We start from the raw sequence: 5,676 nt of genomic DNA on the forward strand, positions 1-5,676 counted from the left end.
AGGGTGACAGAGCACTGGAACAGGGAGGCTGTGGAGTCTTCTTCTCTGGAGATACTGAAAACCCTCCTGGATGCAACCCCGTACAACGTGCTCTGGCTGACCCTGCTTGGCATGGAGCTTGGACCAGATGATCTCCAGAGGTCCCTTCCAACTTCAGCCATCCTGTGACTGTGTAATTCTGTGAACAGAAGAATTTGTAAATAAAATTTGTGGATACTACCATTATAATATCAGTTGAAATAAAAATCACAGACTATTAGGTGCCTGAAGCAAGATATGTACTAACATCTCAGTAACATAAAATCCTTGTTCTCCTAACAGATGTCAGCAGCAGATATGAGTGCCCTTCTCCTCTGAAAATCAGGACCAACCCTTGTTCACCGATACCAATCCAACATGCCATGGGCCTACACAAAACTGTTCCAGTTTTCCAGGGCAGTGCATGTTGTTCATTAATAGTGATGGGGAAAATGCCACCTATCTATACAGCCAGAAAGTCAGCATGTGTGAGAGATGAGTCACTTTGTGAAAGGTAAGTGTGAGCATTTGTGAGAAGTGACAAGGGTCTGGACAATTTCCAAAGATACCTTTTCATGGAAGAGTGTTGCCAATAATGTTTTGAGTATTACTCATTCTATGGAAGTGCTGTAGTGATTCTCCTCCCTTCTGCCCAGCTGGAGAATGTGGCAGAACCCAGCAAGATTCTAGGGGTGGAAGAAAAAGGATGAAAAGAAGTTCAGATGCAGGTTCTGCTATTCATTGCAGAGGGTGGCAGAAGTCCAGTCCCACTGAATTCAAAGCCAAATGATTTCCCCATTGCAACAGAAAGTAAAGCACTGCACACAGACAAGGACTGGAACACAAAACTCTGGACAAAACTATCTTCATGTTCCCAAAATACACTACTCTTTTGCCAAGCACAGAACAATCACTTAATCATTTGTAATGAAAGCTGTAGAAAATCCTCCTTGCTGCATAGTAAGTGTTTTTCACCCATACCGAATAAGTTAAGTGCAGCCAAATAGAACTAACCAACAACAGCAAGTGTCATGCATGCCTTTCTGGGACCTCCCTGAATCCTCTATCAAAGGACGAAGAGAGTGCTAAAGTTACTTAAGAATAACTTTACTGTGTAAATCTCAGGAGCAAAAAGATTAACTGTATTGTTTCTAGCAATGGGGCTGACTTTTTCAAAGCTATAAAGGTGCCAGGTTTACCCATTAATTGTGTTTGACCCATTGTTTGAAACTATTGGTATAATTTTTTATTTTTATTTTTTAATTCTCCTAAGTCCAGACAACACCTGCCAGGTGATGAAAGGAACTAGCTGCCCATTTTCATCTCTTCCTCAGAGGAAGATGAGTTCTTGCCAATCCTTCCCTCACCCCTCCCCGCACTCTCCTCCTTTCCCCCCAAAATAAGGTTTGTGAGAGTAAATAGAACAAGATGTACAAATAACATGAACCCCACTTTGTAAACATCTGTAGCTTCAAAACCTCATAAAGGTAGTTCAAATGTCTATTGCCACCATGGGATGCAATACAGTAGAAAATCCACAGCAAGATCTGAGCTCTGGTATCATCTATCCACCTATAGAGAAGTGCAGTTTTGTCACCAGGATATTTCATTTGAAGGACACCTGCCTGTTTTTCAGTGTCCTCAATGGGACATGCAAGTTTTCATGCAAGAATCTCAAAATTCTCTTGTGTTCAGGTTGCCCAGAGAAGCTGTGGATGCCCCATCCCTGGAAGTGCTCAAGGACTGGCTGGAAGGGGCTTTGGGCAGTCTGGTCTGGTAGGAGGTGTCCCTGCCCGTGGCAGGGGTGTTGAAACTTGGTGGGTTTTAAGGTCCCTTCCATCCTGAGCCATTCGGTGATTCTGTGATTCTGTAATCCTTTTTCTCCACTGAGAGAGGAGGGGGAAGGTAGAAGCTTTGTAGTTATAGCTCCAAAATTCTGTATTTTTGGTGTGCACAAAATAAAATGAGCAGGATATGAAGTCATACGTGAAATTTAAATAAACTGAGACTGAAGTGTAAGGTGCCATTTATATGGTGTGCATGCTTGCTGTGTGCTCCCATTTATAGGAAAAGTTCATGGCTACATAATGTATCTCTGTGCCAGAGAAGCACCAGCATAATGGCAGTAATTGAAAGAGAAGCACTCGTAGTAATTATTAGAGGGCTAAAAGGGATGACGTGTGAGGTGAGCTGAGAACAACTAGATGTGGATATGTCAAAAAAAATGAGAGCTTAGTGCCTTAGGAGACTGCAGGTCAGAGCAGCCTATGCTTCACAGTGGGAAAAGGTTAAACGTGCTCTTCCCAGCCAGCCCAGCTCTGCTGCCCCATGCTTGGGTCTTTCCCCAAGCCCAGGAGGAGCACAGAGGCTGAGCTTGGAGCTTGCCTTGCTCTTGTACCATGTAAATTCTGCGAGTTTGTGCAAATGGTGACATTGAAAGGATTCTAATTCTTCTGGACCTCATGCACAGGGCTGAGCAGGGGAGTGTGTCCAATGCCTCATGTACCAGCCACAGGCACCCTACACTGCAATATATAATTCTGGTCCCTTCCCTGATAAATCACTTGGAGAAACTGCATGATGATTCTTTTTTTCCCCTATCTTCCTACCATTTTTGTTTGCTTTTCGTTTTGTGAATTAATGGTAGATTTATTGCCTTGGGTGAGATTTTCAAAGCATTCACAGTTGGCCTAATCCTGTTTCTGTTGAAGCCACTGGGACTTTTGCCAATGCATTTAATGAGAACAGAGTCAGGCCAGTGCTGCAAGCTTTGAAGCCCCCGCTTTGTGTGTACTCATATGAAGGTGGGGAACAGTGTGCAGATAAAATGAGAACCAGTCTAAACTTGGATCCAGCAAGGGAAAATAATGCAAACAAAACCTTTCTTGTGGTTCAAAGGAATCTCTTCTGCCATTTCTTGTTCCATTCCCCAAAAGCATCAACCTGATGCTGTAATCAGCACCCCGTTCTGTGGGCATGCTCCCCTCTGTGGGGCCATAGCATGGTTTAACACTGATTTCATTCACTTGTTGAGGCTATCTGCTCTACACCAGGAGCAGAACCTACCTTTTTTCTTAAAGTGCACCAGTGAACAGTTTGTTAGCAATTAGTCAGGAATTTTAAAACCAGAATGGACCATCATAGTCATATAGGTAGACCTTCAGCATCATACTGTTTATAGAGTTACAGTCACTAATTTCAATATTCACCCACAACTTCTGTTTGAGTTATAATAGCATATAGAATGTTTTGCTCTGTGTGTATGTTTTCAGTGCTATATATAGGCAAATAAACATGTAATCTACCTGGGTTGGATGTGCCACAAAGAGAGAAAGTATTGCCTAGTTTGAAACAGGCAAGCAGTTATATTAAAAAACAAATCAAACAAAACAGTGTGTTTTTTGTTGTTGTTGTTGTTACTTCTGAATTGCAGCAATATTTTCTTGTTGATTTTGAATACATAAAATTTATTGATTTTGATTGGCATTACCTTCTAGCATTGCTAGATTGAGCAAAGATTATACCTATTAGCACAAAATTTTTCCATAATTTCAATTTCTTCATCTGTATATGAGATTAATACTAAAAACAACATTTATCCAGAATACGTTACTACACTGTGCAGACTTAGGCGCTGCCAAGAGAGATGATAAACAGGCTTCAACTTGCTTCAAATGCTGTTGCCAGTATTAGCATTGCACTCAATAAAGCAATGACAGATTTCATAGATTATAGCATTTTTCATAAGCTATCAAAGGCAGTTGGTTATGAGGTACTGTTTTAAAAACCCTCAAGCCCTAGAGAATCTTTGCTAAAAAAAAAAAAAAAAGTAGCGGAAAAGTATGGTGCTGTAATAAGAAAACTCTGAATTCAAACCCTGCCCCTATGATCAGATGCTCTGTGGCCTGCTCAGTGTGTCCAATTTTCATGATAGCTCAGTTAACTTCCTAAAGCCTTTGCTTCCAGAGCCAATGGATTTCATGAGAAATACGGCTTTCAGTTCAAAAAAGTAAAAAGCCCTGGCCCTCATGGCAGTACAGAATATCTTAAAAATAAAAACTCAAGGCTCAATGTTCTATGAGGAGTTAAATCTTCTCTTGTTTTTTAAATTTGTTTTTCAAATTCCATTAACGGTGCAGAGTAGAACTGGAGCATCTTTTGCACATATTTAGGCAAATCACAACTCATGCTCAGTTTCTTTTATGTATAGACAGGTATTCATGCTGCAGAAGCAATTAAAGAGAATAAAATAATCTCTGCCTCAGAAAATCCTTAGGCACAAAGCGTTAGGGTATAAGAAGGGAAATAGTGCTCTCTGATCAGTTTGCTAATTCTTATGCTCTTGCTCCTATGCTCTCAGCCTAAGAAGTTGGGTATAGTGGTGCTGGTGGATAAATACTGGGCTGTGTGGAACTTCACCTGTTGCAGCTGATATGTGTGTGCAACTAAACACTGGGAGCACAGGGAACAATGACACAGTCTCTGGAAAGAGGGCCTGTGACCGATTAAAGTAATGCAAAGAAAATGCAGTGCCAGAGTGGATATTTATAGGCTGAAATTTGTGGTAATTGCTGCATGCCCTGGGGTGTAGAAAGGAGGTATGAGAAAACACTAGAGGACACAAAGGCTGATGGGACTGCATTCGAGGACCGTGTGCTGTGAAGGGAATGAGCTCTGATATAATGCCTCTACACTGATGTTCTGGGGGAACAGTCCCTCAAGGCAGCTGACCCTAGAAGTATGAGTAGCTTTGCCTTGGACAGTGCTAGTCAGAATGGCTCAAACAGAACAAAGTGAAGTACTGACCAATCCATGTGAGCAATCATGAGGACAACACTCTTGCTTTCTTCCTTGGACCTTATTTATTTAGCACAGCAAATATAGCCAATGTGGCTCTTCTTACAGGTGTGGGGAAAAACACTTAACTAGGAATTATATTGTGCTCTAGCACCACAAAGAATTACTTAGTGTTATGCAAAATTAGAAAATAAAAAAATAAGTTCTCTAAAAAATGGTTCTTAAAGGTATTCTTACAACGTTTGATTGTATTATTTTCAAGACCACTCTCTGCTCTGACTTGCAGATATCTTCCTTAGCTTCATTCGAGAGCCTAGAAGGGTGTCTCTTTGGAATGTGTTTTCTAGTCTATTTTAAACCATGTTTTCATTTCTGCTTTAAATGTAATATTTGGCTGTGTTTCTTTAAAGATTTTTTTTTAATGTACTCTTACTGTAAGGGCTTTGAATGCGCCTCTGAAAACCACGAAACAACAAAGTTGTTGTTGCCATTGCTGCTTGATCTTTCTGGGAGGCCAGTCCCACACAAACCTCCTTCTCTCTCCAGAATACTGCATATTGTAAATACAACAACAACTTTCAGTTTAGTCAGAGGAGAAAAATGTAGTAGCTTTCTCCTCTTTCGTATTATGAATTATTTTTTTGTTTCGTGAATATCAGTTTCAATAGCTGCACAGCCATTTACGTTAACCAAAAGACCCCAGATAACAAAAAGCACGAGTGATGTTGTGAGATGCTTTTTCAAATTCACTGTTCTGGGCCTGAACAAAGCATTATATTTAGACATGCTCTCAGATTCTCATTTCTTTTGACACTTTTAGAGCTCTTCATGTGCTCTAAATGTAATGACAGGTATTGAAGA

This window comes from Anas acuta, chromosome Z, assembly GCF_963932015.1.
Source record: "Anas acuta chromosome Z, bAnaAcu1.1, whole genome shotgun sequence".
NCBI lineage: Eukaryota > Metazoa > Chordata > Aves > Anseriformes > Anatidae > Anas > Anas acuta.